Raw genomic sequence first — 10,413 nt, 5'->3', positions numbered from 1 at the left:
CATGCCTCCCCCACCAAAATGAAGGATAAGCACCAGGAACAGACTTGATGGGCAGATGACCTCATGGAGGCCTGTGAGTCCTGCCTGTAGATGGGTCCTGGCTGCTGCTGGGAGTTAGAGGCCTGGAGAGCTCAGCCAGTGCATCTGGGCAGCACTAGGTGTTCTGAGGTAGGAGAGAGCGACATTTGCGGAGCTGGAAGTATTGAAGGTGTTTGGAGACTAAGAGAGCAAACCAAAGTAAGGTTCAGCCTAAACTAATTTATCTGGCTGCTTTTTTCCCTCCCCCACTAATCCAAAGTTCACATGAGGTTTTTTTGGTTTTATTTTTTCTCTCAGTACCTTGAATTCACACCAGGTGGCAACCTTCCCTGTGCCTCCTCTATCAAGCTGTTTCCAAAAAACATTTCCAGTATGTAATAGGGTGACCAGCAGAGATGACCACCAGGGACTCAGATCAAGATTTAGGAGCCTTTATTAAGCTGGCCAGCGACTACAGTTACAGCACCCTGCTGAAGCAAAGGCTGAACTGCAGTGCAGACTGCAGGAGTTACAGCGTTTTTATTTGCAAAAACCACAAAGTTAGTTACAAAGCCTTGTTTACACAATCTGTTCCAGACACAGTACAGCATCAGTACAGTGACGACCTTCCTATCTATGTGTTCTAGGAACAGAGAGTACAGCGTGCCCAGCCTGGCCGAAGTGCCAGATATTACTCCCAGCACATTGTAATGTTTCAGAAGACTGGAGAAAAACCAAACCAGGCTTAGAGAAAGGGAGCTACATTTTATTATTAAATTCTGTGCAGGCCCAGAGAAAAATGTGTCTTTCAAATTCTGGGCCTCCCAACATGGAGGAAACTCTATTTATACTTTTTCCAGTCCTTTGTCTCCTAAATTTGGAATGAGACTTCCGGGCCTTCTGAGAAAGAAGTTAAAGTACAGTTTCTACCTGAGATGATTGCTACCATACTTCACAGCAGACTTTCAATTCCTTGCTTTAATTCTTTTCTCAACTCCAGTCACTAGTGCCTCTGTTCCTACTCCATTATTTCAATCTCATTGGCAAAGGTCAACAAAGGCCCTAAGTTGCCAGCCTTATGGTTGATCTTCTTCCCTCAGTCATCAAAACTTTAAAAAAAAATTCTCTTACTTCAGATTCTTATTTTAAGCTTAGTTTCATGGCATATCCACCGAGTCCTTTATGCTTTGAAATATCCCATAACATATACCAGTGTATGGTATGTGAGCCTCGCACCCTGTGGGACTCTGAGGAAGGCCATCTGGAAGTGGACCGTGGGACCTTGGGAGCCTGGTGAGTGTGTGAGCCCAGACTGCAAACTGCAGGGAAACAGCTGGCATTTTGATCTCACACAGTTTGCACACAGGTACACTGTTGGGGTCCAGCCCCAACAGGTCCAGGGTTTCCCAAAGGTGTGGAAGGAGTCAGCGAGGAAGGAATGACACGGAGGCAGCGTTCAGTTGATCATCATAGCTAGGTTTCCCTAGCCAGGTTCTAGCCAGGTTCTGTATTTATTTCTCCTGTTACATCTGTATTTATACCAGTTGATTTTAATCCTATCCATTCTATTCCAAAGGTTAGGGCATTTCTTATCTCCATTCCAAGGTTACTCAATTGTTCTATTAAGCTACAAGGAATTAACTGAAGGAGATTATCCTAAGTAAAGATTATGTAGTTTAAGCGTGATTGTTTGTAGTTAAAGTGATTAACTACCCGCCTCGCACTTAGTTAAGGGGTTTTATTCTCACCCTAACTCCAGGGAAAAATCCCCACCTGGGGAAACAACCTTTCTCAGAGAGGTGACCTTGGTTAAAACACATAGGGCTAAAAAGGGGAGCAAACATATTAAGAACAGTATGCCATATACGCCAGGTCCCTTGAAACATATGCTGTGCAGATGTTTCTTCCCTGCAGCGACTGTGTCAAGCAGCAAGGATGGATCGGCTTCCAGCAGTACACCCCAAACCCCTGCCCACACCTGCTTGCTTTGTTTTCTGGACTCTTTATAACCATGAACTGTGAAAGCCTGTGATGGGGAAACCTTCACCAGCAGGCCACACTGGTGTCCACATAAGTCTAATAAACCCAGGTCCTTCACAGCCAGTCCTCTGGTTTATTTCTTTAAAACCAGCAGGCAAGCCCTAGCCGATTTGGCTCAGTGGATAGAGCTTAGGTCCTATGCTCAATTCCCGGTCAGGGCACATGCCCGGGTTGTGGGCTCAATACCCTGTAGGGGCATGAAGGAGGCAGCCAATCAATGATTCTCTCTCATCATTGATGTTTCTCTCTCTCTCCCTTGCTCTCGGAAATCATAAAAAAATTTGGCAAGCAACACACTGATGTTTTTCTCAGAACTCAGCTCTTTGCAGAACAAGTTGTATAGTCAAGTTGGTGGAGGCAGGACGGGAGGTGGTGTGAATGTAGTGGGGAAATCCTAGGTGGCAACCCTGATTGACAGTTGGGGACCACCTGGAAAATGCCAATAGGACTTTCTGGTCCTGAAATCAGTGGTGGGAAAGCTGCCACTGGCAAATGAAAGGAAAATAAAGAAAATGGTTCTCTTGCCTGGCCAGAGTGGCTCAGTTGGTTGAGCATCATCCCACAAACTGAAAGATCACCAGTTTAGTACCTGATCAGGGCACATGCCTGGGTTGCAGGCTCCATCCCCAGTAGGGGGTGCACAGGAGTTAGCCAATTGATGTTTCCCTCTCTCTCATTTTCCCTTCCTCTCTTTCTCTAAAATCAATAAAAACGTATTTTAAAAAGAAAAGTAAATGGTCCTTTTAAACCCCCAAAATTCCTCTGGAGGCCCTGAGGAAGCTGTGGTCCTGGAGACAGTGCAGGAATTGGTGCCACCCCAAAACTCTGTGTGGGCAGCAGGAGCAGTAGGGGTGACTGCCCCACCTCAATGTGTGATGGCAAAAACTGACACTTTTAAAACTGAAGTTGTCCAAGCCAAATACTCTCCCTCATCTCCAGCCTTTTTAAAAGTTGGCAAGGACACTAGGTAATTAAGATACACACTAAAGCCTTGGTAGGCAAACTGTGGTTCGCGAGCCACATGAGGCTCTTTGGCCCCTTTAGTGTGGCTGTACCACAAAATACCACTTGCAGGCGTGCACTACAGTGCGATTGAAACTTCGTGGCCCATGCGCAGAAGTTGGTTTTTGGCCTGGGTGAGTCTATTTTGAAGAAGTACTGTTGATATTTTGCTCTGTTGACTAATGAGTTTGCCAACCACTGCACTAAAGGAATGCAATAATTACCAAGAATTCAAATGGTGGTTTAAGTTTAGTGAAGGTCTTTCAAAATTATTAACGTAAAATACATGTTTGTTTTGGCCTGGGTTTACAAAACAAAGTTCATGTTATTTATCTCTGTTACAAAAGTTGTCAAGAAAATGGCTTGGGTAATAATTAACTTTAAAATCTCATAGCTGGTAAGGATAAATAAATTTGAATCTGTGAATGAATATATTTGGTACTTTATTTGAAGTATGTCACTTGAAAATGTGAGTCTATTTGCCAATGAAAACAACCTGTTTCTAGAAGTTGTGAAATGTATTCATAAATTTGTCAATCCAAAAAGATGCTAATTACTTGCTTTTAGATGTCACTACAAGTTAAGTTTTCTAAGAATTAAGAATTCTAATTCAGTTGGAAAAAAGTATATGGTTTTGGTAATGGAATGTGTAAGTTGTCTGTCTCCTTAGTAGCCTGGGAGAAACTCAGAGTCAAAGCTGGCGTGTCTGTGTCCCGAGCACAGGGTCCAGCACACCAGAGGTGGTAGCGGATGTTGGCTACACGGGATGAGATGCAATTCTTTCCCTCACTCTCTCCACTACCAGGTGAGGACCATGATCTGGTTTGTATCACTTCCCACCCTTCTGTGTGTGGTGACAGTGTCTTTCTCAGAACCCGCAACCTGTGAAGATGCCCAGAAGGCCTGCTCAGTGATTGCCTGTGGCATCCCGGTCACCAATGGCACCCCAGGCAGAGATGGGCGAGAAAGAACCAAGGGGGAAAAAGGAGAACCAGTTACCTGAGGGTGGTCAGACCTCTTGAATCTTTACTCCCCAGAGGGATCTGGGACAGAGCCAGAGCAGGCTCCCCTTACATTATGATGGGCTTGAATCACTCCCAATAATTCCTGTACATTGTCATTTTCTCCTAAACAAAGACACTGCTGTGACCTGGCTCCCACCTTTCCACGCGGGAATCAGTGGTATGTGTTTGTATATAAGAGGCGGTATCTGCAGCCCGGGCAGCTGGCGCTGGAGGCAGGAGGTCTTTCTTTCTCAGGTCACCACTAGTTTGCTGTGGTTTCTGGAGTCAACGTGAATCTAGTGCTGAGCTTTTGGAGGAAGAGAATGAGAGATAGACACTGGGTCACATGTCCTTCACCTTCTAACTGGGCAGGGGCTCTGAGGCTTGCAGGGCCCTCCAGGGAAACTGGAGCCTCCAGGAAGTAGAGGGGCTCCTGGGACATAAGGAGTGAAGGGCCAAAAAGGAGATCGTGGAGACAGTTCAGGTAAGAGGCTCATCTCAGCATGGCGTGGGTGAGGGGCCAGCCTGGGAACTGGAGGGCCAGGTGGGAGGGGCCCTTCTCCGCTGCCCCACTGGCAGACCTCCCTTCTGCTTCCTGACCCAGCACTCTCACTCCTCCCAGTCCTACTTGGGTACTCAAGGGATTCCCACAGGCGCCTGAGAACAGACTTGCTACCCTGCAGGACACCCCTCACAGCAACTCTAAATGGACCAGCTCCCTCAGCTGGAGCAGCCAATGCCAGGCTCCAGGATGTGCGGGAGAACACCAATCCCCTCGGGTGTTGGGTTTAAGTTTGTTGTCACAAGAGTGGCATGAAGATGGTCTGCTTCATAAGATCCCTGGTGCAATAGAGTAATGAATAGAGTTTTGTCCTTGCTAAATAAATTCATCCAAAGTGAAATAAAGAAATTAGTAACAAAAAATCAAAAATGACGTCCTCACATAAATATTTGCCCAGTGGCCCATCACAATTATAAGAATACTAGTGATCCCACCATGCCACGGGACACCCCAAGTCCCACTGGGCCTGGAGACCCAGAGTCAAGACCCCGCCCACCCGCACATGCCTCCCCAGGCACACAGCACCGCCCACCCGCCCAACCCTGGGCTTGCACACAGCCTCCTGGTGACCGGTAGTTCTTGGTTACAACGTGACAGCGTCCCGACCAAGGGGTTTTTATAATAGAAGTTAAAGAGCTCGCCTGGAAAAAGAAATGAAAGCATGATTAAGAAAATTTTTCAAAAGGAGAATGAGTTTGGTCTTTTCCTACAAATGAGTGTAATATTACAGTATTTAAGCAGTATGTGAAGAAAAGGATCCAGAACTAGAGTTTGAAAGTTACCGTTATTGTTAGTGTTATTATTAGTTTCAGAGTTATAGTTTATAAAAGTTACAAATTATGTCTGAGAAGGAATACAGTTATGTTTTGTTTTCTCTCTTCCTTTTGTTTTCTTATTTTTCTAGAATAAGCATACATATTTCCCCTAAAAAATACTCTGATCTTGAATTTAGGGTCTCTTTCTCAATATGTGCTCTTTTCCCATTGCTTTATAGTTACGGAGAATAAGCTGGCTAACTTAGAGAGAGAGCTGAGGAGCCTGGAGGCGGAACTGGACCGCATCAAAAATGTAAGCCTCTGCCTGCCCCACTGGGTTCCCGCTCTCCCCTTGTCCTTGAGCGCTCTGGGCTTTCAGGAGGTGGAAGAGAACTAACAGTAGTGATTATATACCAGGGCCTGTGCTAGGCTGGCATTTTCTCATAATATGGTTTCATTCTGTCCTCTCATCACTGCTGTTTGTGAGCATTATGCTTATTTAGTTCACAAGTGAGAGAAAATAGGTCCAGGATTTGTAGACAATTCATTCACCATCACCCAGGTGGGAAGCAGCAAAGGAAAGACTGCATGGAGGTCTGCTGCCTCCAAATCCTTTCTCCTTCCTCAGCACCCGCTATTCTCAGAGGGCTGTCCCTGCCCCTTTCTATCCTGGCATCCAAGCCTGGCAGTGGGGCCCACGCCTGTTTCCCTGTCCACCTGCACTGGGGCAGTTTGTGCCTGGGACTGTCTCCAGGACAGGCTCCCCCAGGAGAGGCGGAGCTCTGCCAGGACCTTTCCTACCCTGAGGAGCTCCTCCTCACTAGGACCTGACCTGAGGGGCTTGCACATGGGCTCCTTTTCAGAGTCCTGACTCCCAGACAAGGGCATGGTCACCTCCTGGCCTGGCTCCAGGCCAAGTCAATCCCACCCATCCTTTGTGATTTCAGTGCAAACCTTCTCCTTGGGCAAGAGATCTAGAAAGAAGCTCTATGTGACCAACGGTGAAAAGATGCCTTTTTCCAAAGTGAAGGCTCCGTGAGCTGAGCTCCAGGCCACCATGGCCACGCCCAAGAACTCGGAGAAGAACAAAGCCATCATGGAAGTGGCCAATGACCATGCCTTCCTGGGCATCACAGATGAAGCTACCAAAGGCCAGTTTGTGTATGTGACAGGAGGGAGGCTGACCTATAGCAACTGGAAGAAGGATGAGCCTAATGACTTTGGTTCACGGGAGGACTGTGTGTGCCTTCAACAGGATGGGCTCTGGAATGATGTCTCCTGCTCTTCCTCCTTCATGGCCATCTGTGAATTCCCAGCCTGAAGAGGCAGTTCCTTAGCCCCTCCTTAGCTCTGCTGAGCTCTCTGCTGCCCTAAAAGAAAATTCAGTGATGTTTTTCTCATGCCCAGTGTTGACTCATTCTTTGGTGGGGATGGGAGGAAAACGAAGGGATGGATTTGATTATGGGATTAGGCAGTGAAAAGAGGCTGACATGAGGTTTTCTGGTCCAGTTTTTGGCAGAGGACACCCTCTGTCTTGCCTAAGAGCATAGCACTGGGTCACAGTCAAACCATGGAAAGGGCCCAGTCTAGCCCTCTCCTTTTCAACGAGGACACTGCAGCCCTCCACAGGGACCCATGGAGGGCCACATCTGTGTCAGTCAGCAGCAGATCTCAGCCTCCAAGAGATCCAATTCTTTTTGTCCAAGTGCTGCCACCACTTGAAGCACTCAATCCCTCCCTATGGCTAGCCCAGTCCTATCTGTGACATGAATAGGTCTTTAGCTGCTCATGTGCTGCACCAGAAAACCCTTCACCTACTCTAACACCTTGCAATATCCAATGTCCATGTTAGAAGTCCAAACCAGTAGAGAATGTTTATAAAAGTTTATCTGAACCGAACAGAAGGTACACCTGGAAGCCAGAACACAGCCTGAGAAAATGCTTCTCAGAATGACAGTTTGTAGCTTCCTTTGTGCACTTGGAATTGAGGAGGGAACTAAGGGAGAAACTGAAGGTGGAGGAAAGCCAGGCAGGAAATGGATTGCAGGGTAGGTGACGAGATTCTGTGCTCTCTTGAGGGTGGTTTCTCTTGAAGGCTCTGAAAAAAGAGAGTTCAAAGGTGTGTCAACCCTTTTACTAAAAACACTAGATGCCTGGAGTGTGACTGCTCACTGTGACCTGCCCAGTTAGAAATCTGTCATCAGATCCCCCTGTGTGGTTACAGTTCATGGAACCCCTTTTACTTCCACACTAACATAGTAACATGATTAATCCCAGGAATCCCCAAGTGGCTGTGGCCTCCTTAGAGCCACCAGGGCAACCTTGAGGACAAAGGCCAGCCTTTCCTCCCAGCATACTTTTAGGACTGATTTGATATGGCCCCTGCCAGCATCACTGAGGGGGGCAAAAGGTCAGGCAGACTCCTGACCTCCCTCTTCACAGGCCACTATCAGTCTCAGTCTGTCCGTGGTCAGAGTTCCCTTCCTTTGGGGACATCCTCATCCCATTATATGTCAATGGGTCCATTATTAGTAGACACAAAAGGAAAAACTCCCCAATGGTGAGTTTCACACCCTGTGAGTCAAATGATGCAGCCTCAACCAGTAGGAGAACCAAACCCCCTCTGAGCAGGATTCTGATGCTGCCGGCTCACAATCCTGCTCATGACCATGCATGTTTGTAGCAATTTCAGGGTCATTGGAGCTGAGATGTTGCAGAACCCGTGCAGCCAATTGGGGAGAGAGTGAATTTCAGCTCCACTTTGAGGCCATTCACCAAATAAGATTGAAATATAGTTCATGAATATCCCAAAGGACACTTGATAAAATGTTTTTTATTAAAATTAGTTTTCTATTCTATTTTTCTTTGTATCTGAACTACCAGAGAGAGCACCCTAAACTTAGGAAGTGCTTGATGAGTATTTGTTGAATGGGTACACCCCAAAAATCCCCACATGGATGCATGGATTGGATCTGACAAGTGAATGTAGGGAGGGGCCTCTCCCAGGTGCCCTCCTTCTGCAGGACTGCAGGGCAGGGGTGAGAGGTGGCCTGGGAAATGCTGAAGGCTGGCAAGGTAGGGGTGACAGGGCAGGACTTGGCCTCTAGCACACCTAGACTGTCACATTTCTGTGTTTTCAATCCCAGGAGACTCTCCTTCAAGCACTGCACTTGGGTGCAATGCCAAGAATAATTTTGTGATGTCATGCAGAATAATACTCTATTTTCAATTAAAGTCCATTCTGCTTACCAGAGGAGTGGGAGACTACTTCAAGTTTGGAGGCAACTATCAAACCAATGGTCAAGGCAAATAGAAAAAGGGAAGAACAGAAACTTTTAAGAAGAAAAGAAGATACACATATGATGACTCAGCAAAGAAGGATTACTGCAACCAAGCATGAGTTAAGGCCTAAATTTTCTCACAGCCAAGAAAACCAGGAGAAAACGGACTGGTAACCATCATATAATTCTTTTTGTTTTCTGTAAGGGGTAGTGGGATTATGTTCTCCCCTGAAGAGAATGTCTTCATGTTTATACTGTGCATAAAAGACAGTATCTTTAGATATAAAATTGTAGAAAAGAGTCAGGTACTTCACATAGATTGTTTCCCCATATGTATGGTTGCCCCCTAGTCAGGGAAACAGTAAAAATCTACAGGATAAGCTCAAATACTTCCATTCCCCTTCCAGCCTTCTCCTCTGCCTGTTCTTCCCCTGACCTTGATCCACTTTTCAGAGCTCCTCTCTCTAAATGCATCTGCCTGTAACCATTCTGCCTCGAACTAGGATTGAGGCCACCACCTTCCTGAAATTCACTTCCCAATTCTTATCAGCAATAGGGGGACCTATGCAAGTTAGCTCCTGTGAAGGTGGCATAAATCTAAAGATACAGGATTCTCGTGAGCTTCTAAAGATAGTAACTACAGTTCATCCAGGCTTCCCAGGACCTGGAACAAGAGGGACATATGGATTCAAGGAGATTCTCCAGACAGCCTCTCTCACTCCCTCATGAGCTAAGGGCAGGCAGTTCCCTTCACTCAGGGATATGGGATGACGACATCTCTTACACAGGGGACCTAATGAAAGCATGGGGTCCAAGGACAGGCCTTTGGGCCTTAAGCAGCACATTCCCCTTGGACGTCAAGAATGGGAAGGACTGAGCAACCTCTTGAGCCCCGCTGTTTGCCATATCCCTCCTCAGGCTGGCTTTTGGACCAAGAATTGGCAGGCCTATCTGAGCTGCAGTATTTCTCTGCTGCCTCTTGCAAAGAGTGAGCATCCGAAGGTCATGGCTCAGCGCATTCCTGGACAGAAGGCTGGTGCTGAGACGTCTGTGGAGCCTGGGCTCTGACTCCAGGATTGTGCCCAAGGGAGAACCAGGCCTGGGTGTCTGTGCCATGTTGAGGCTGGAGGAGAGGCAGTAGGTTGGTGGGAAGTGAAGGTTGGCAAGCATCTCCCTGCCTAATGCACTGAGTGGCATGTGAGCTCCCGGGCCTCAGTCTCTATCTAAATTGCTCTGTCAAGGCTTTTCCCTGCTAAAGCTGGAGGAGTCAATGGTCACACAGATTCAGATCCGTAGGGCCCATTCCAGGAGCAAACGCTGCAGGATCTCAGAACTGTTTTCAGTCTTTGTTACCTCCCATTTTGTCCAAAGTCATTGTGGCCTGAACACTGATCACCTATTTCTCAAGTCCATAGAAAGCCAGACCGAGAAAGTTAGAATGGCGAGTCCACCTTGCTCTCAAGATGGGAACCTTGGATTTAAACTACATGTAAGTCAGTGTTCTCCTGAGGGAATATAGACCCAGCCAGTGTGATTTGCTTCTGCAACCAGAGGGGAAACAGCTACCAAAGCTTGCAGTGTTCAAGGCCCGGCTCCAGCTGGGCTCTCTACCTGGAATTGCAGGTCCTCATGCCTGCAGGATCATCTTTCTTTGGAGCCCTAAGGCTCTGCTGTTCTCACTCTCAGCCATGCCCATGCCAGAGGATGGGGACATAGGGTACTGGCTAATGGCCTAGGATTTGCATTCCTCA

The 10,413-nt window shown here is 47.1% G+C and overlaps 1 pseudogene; it reads left to right on the top strand.

Moving 5' to 3' along the window:
- The first annotated feature begins 3,874 nt into the window (after positions 1–3,874).
- On the top strand, positions 3,875–6,702 carry LOC139022069 (mannose-binding protein A-like; annotated as a pseudogene).
- The last annotated feature ends 3,711 nt before the right edge of the window (positions 6,703–10,413 follow it).

This window comes from Myotis yumanensis, unplaced genomic scaffold (genome assembly GCF_028538775.1).
Source record: "Myotis yumanensis isolate MYYU_CA2020_CCGP unplaced genomic scaffold, mMyoYum1.0.hap1 SCAF_13, whole genome shotgun sequence".
Lineage (NCBI taxonomy): Eukaryota > Metazoa > Chordata > Mammalia > Chiroptera > Vespertilionidae > Myotis > Myotis yumanensis.
This window is presented reverse-complemented; position numbering and strand designations above follow the sequence as displayed.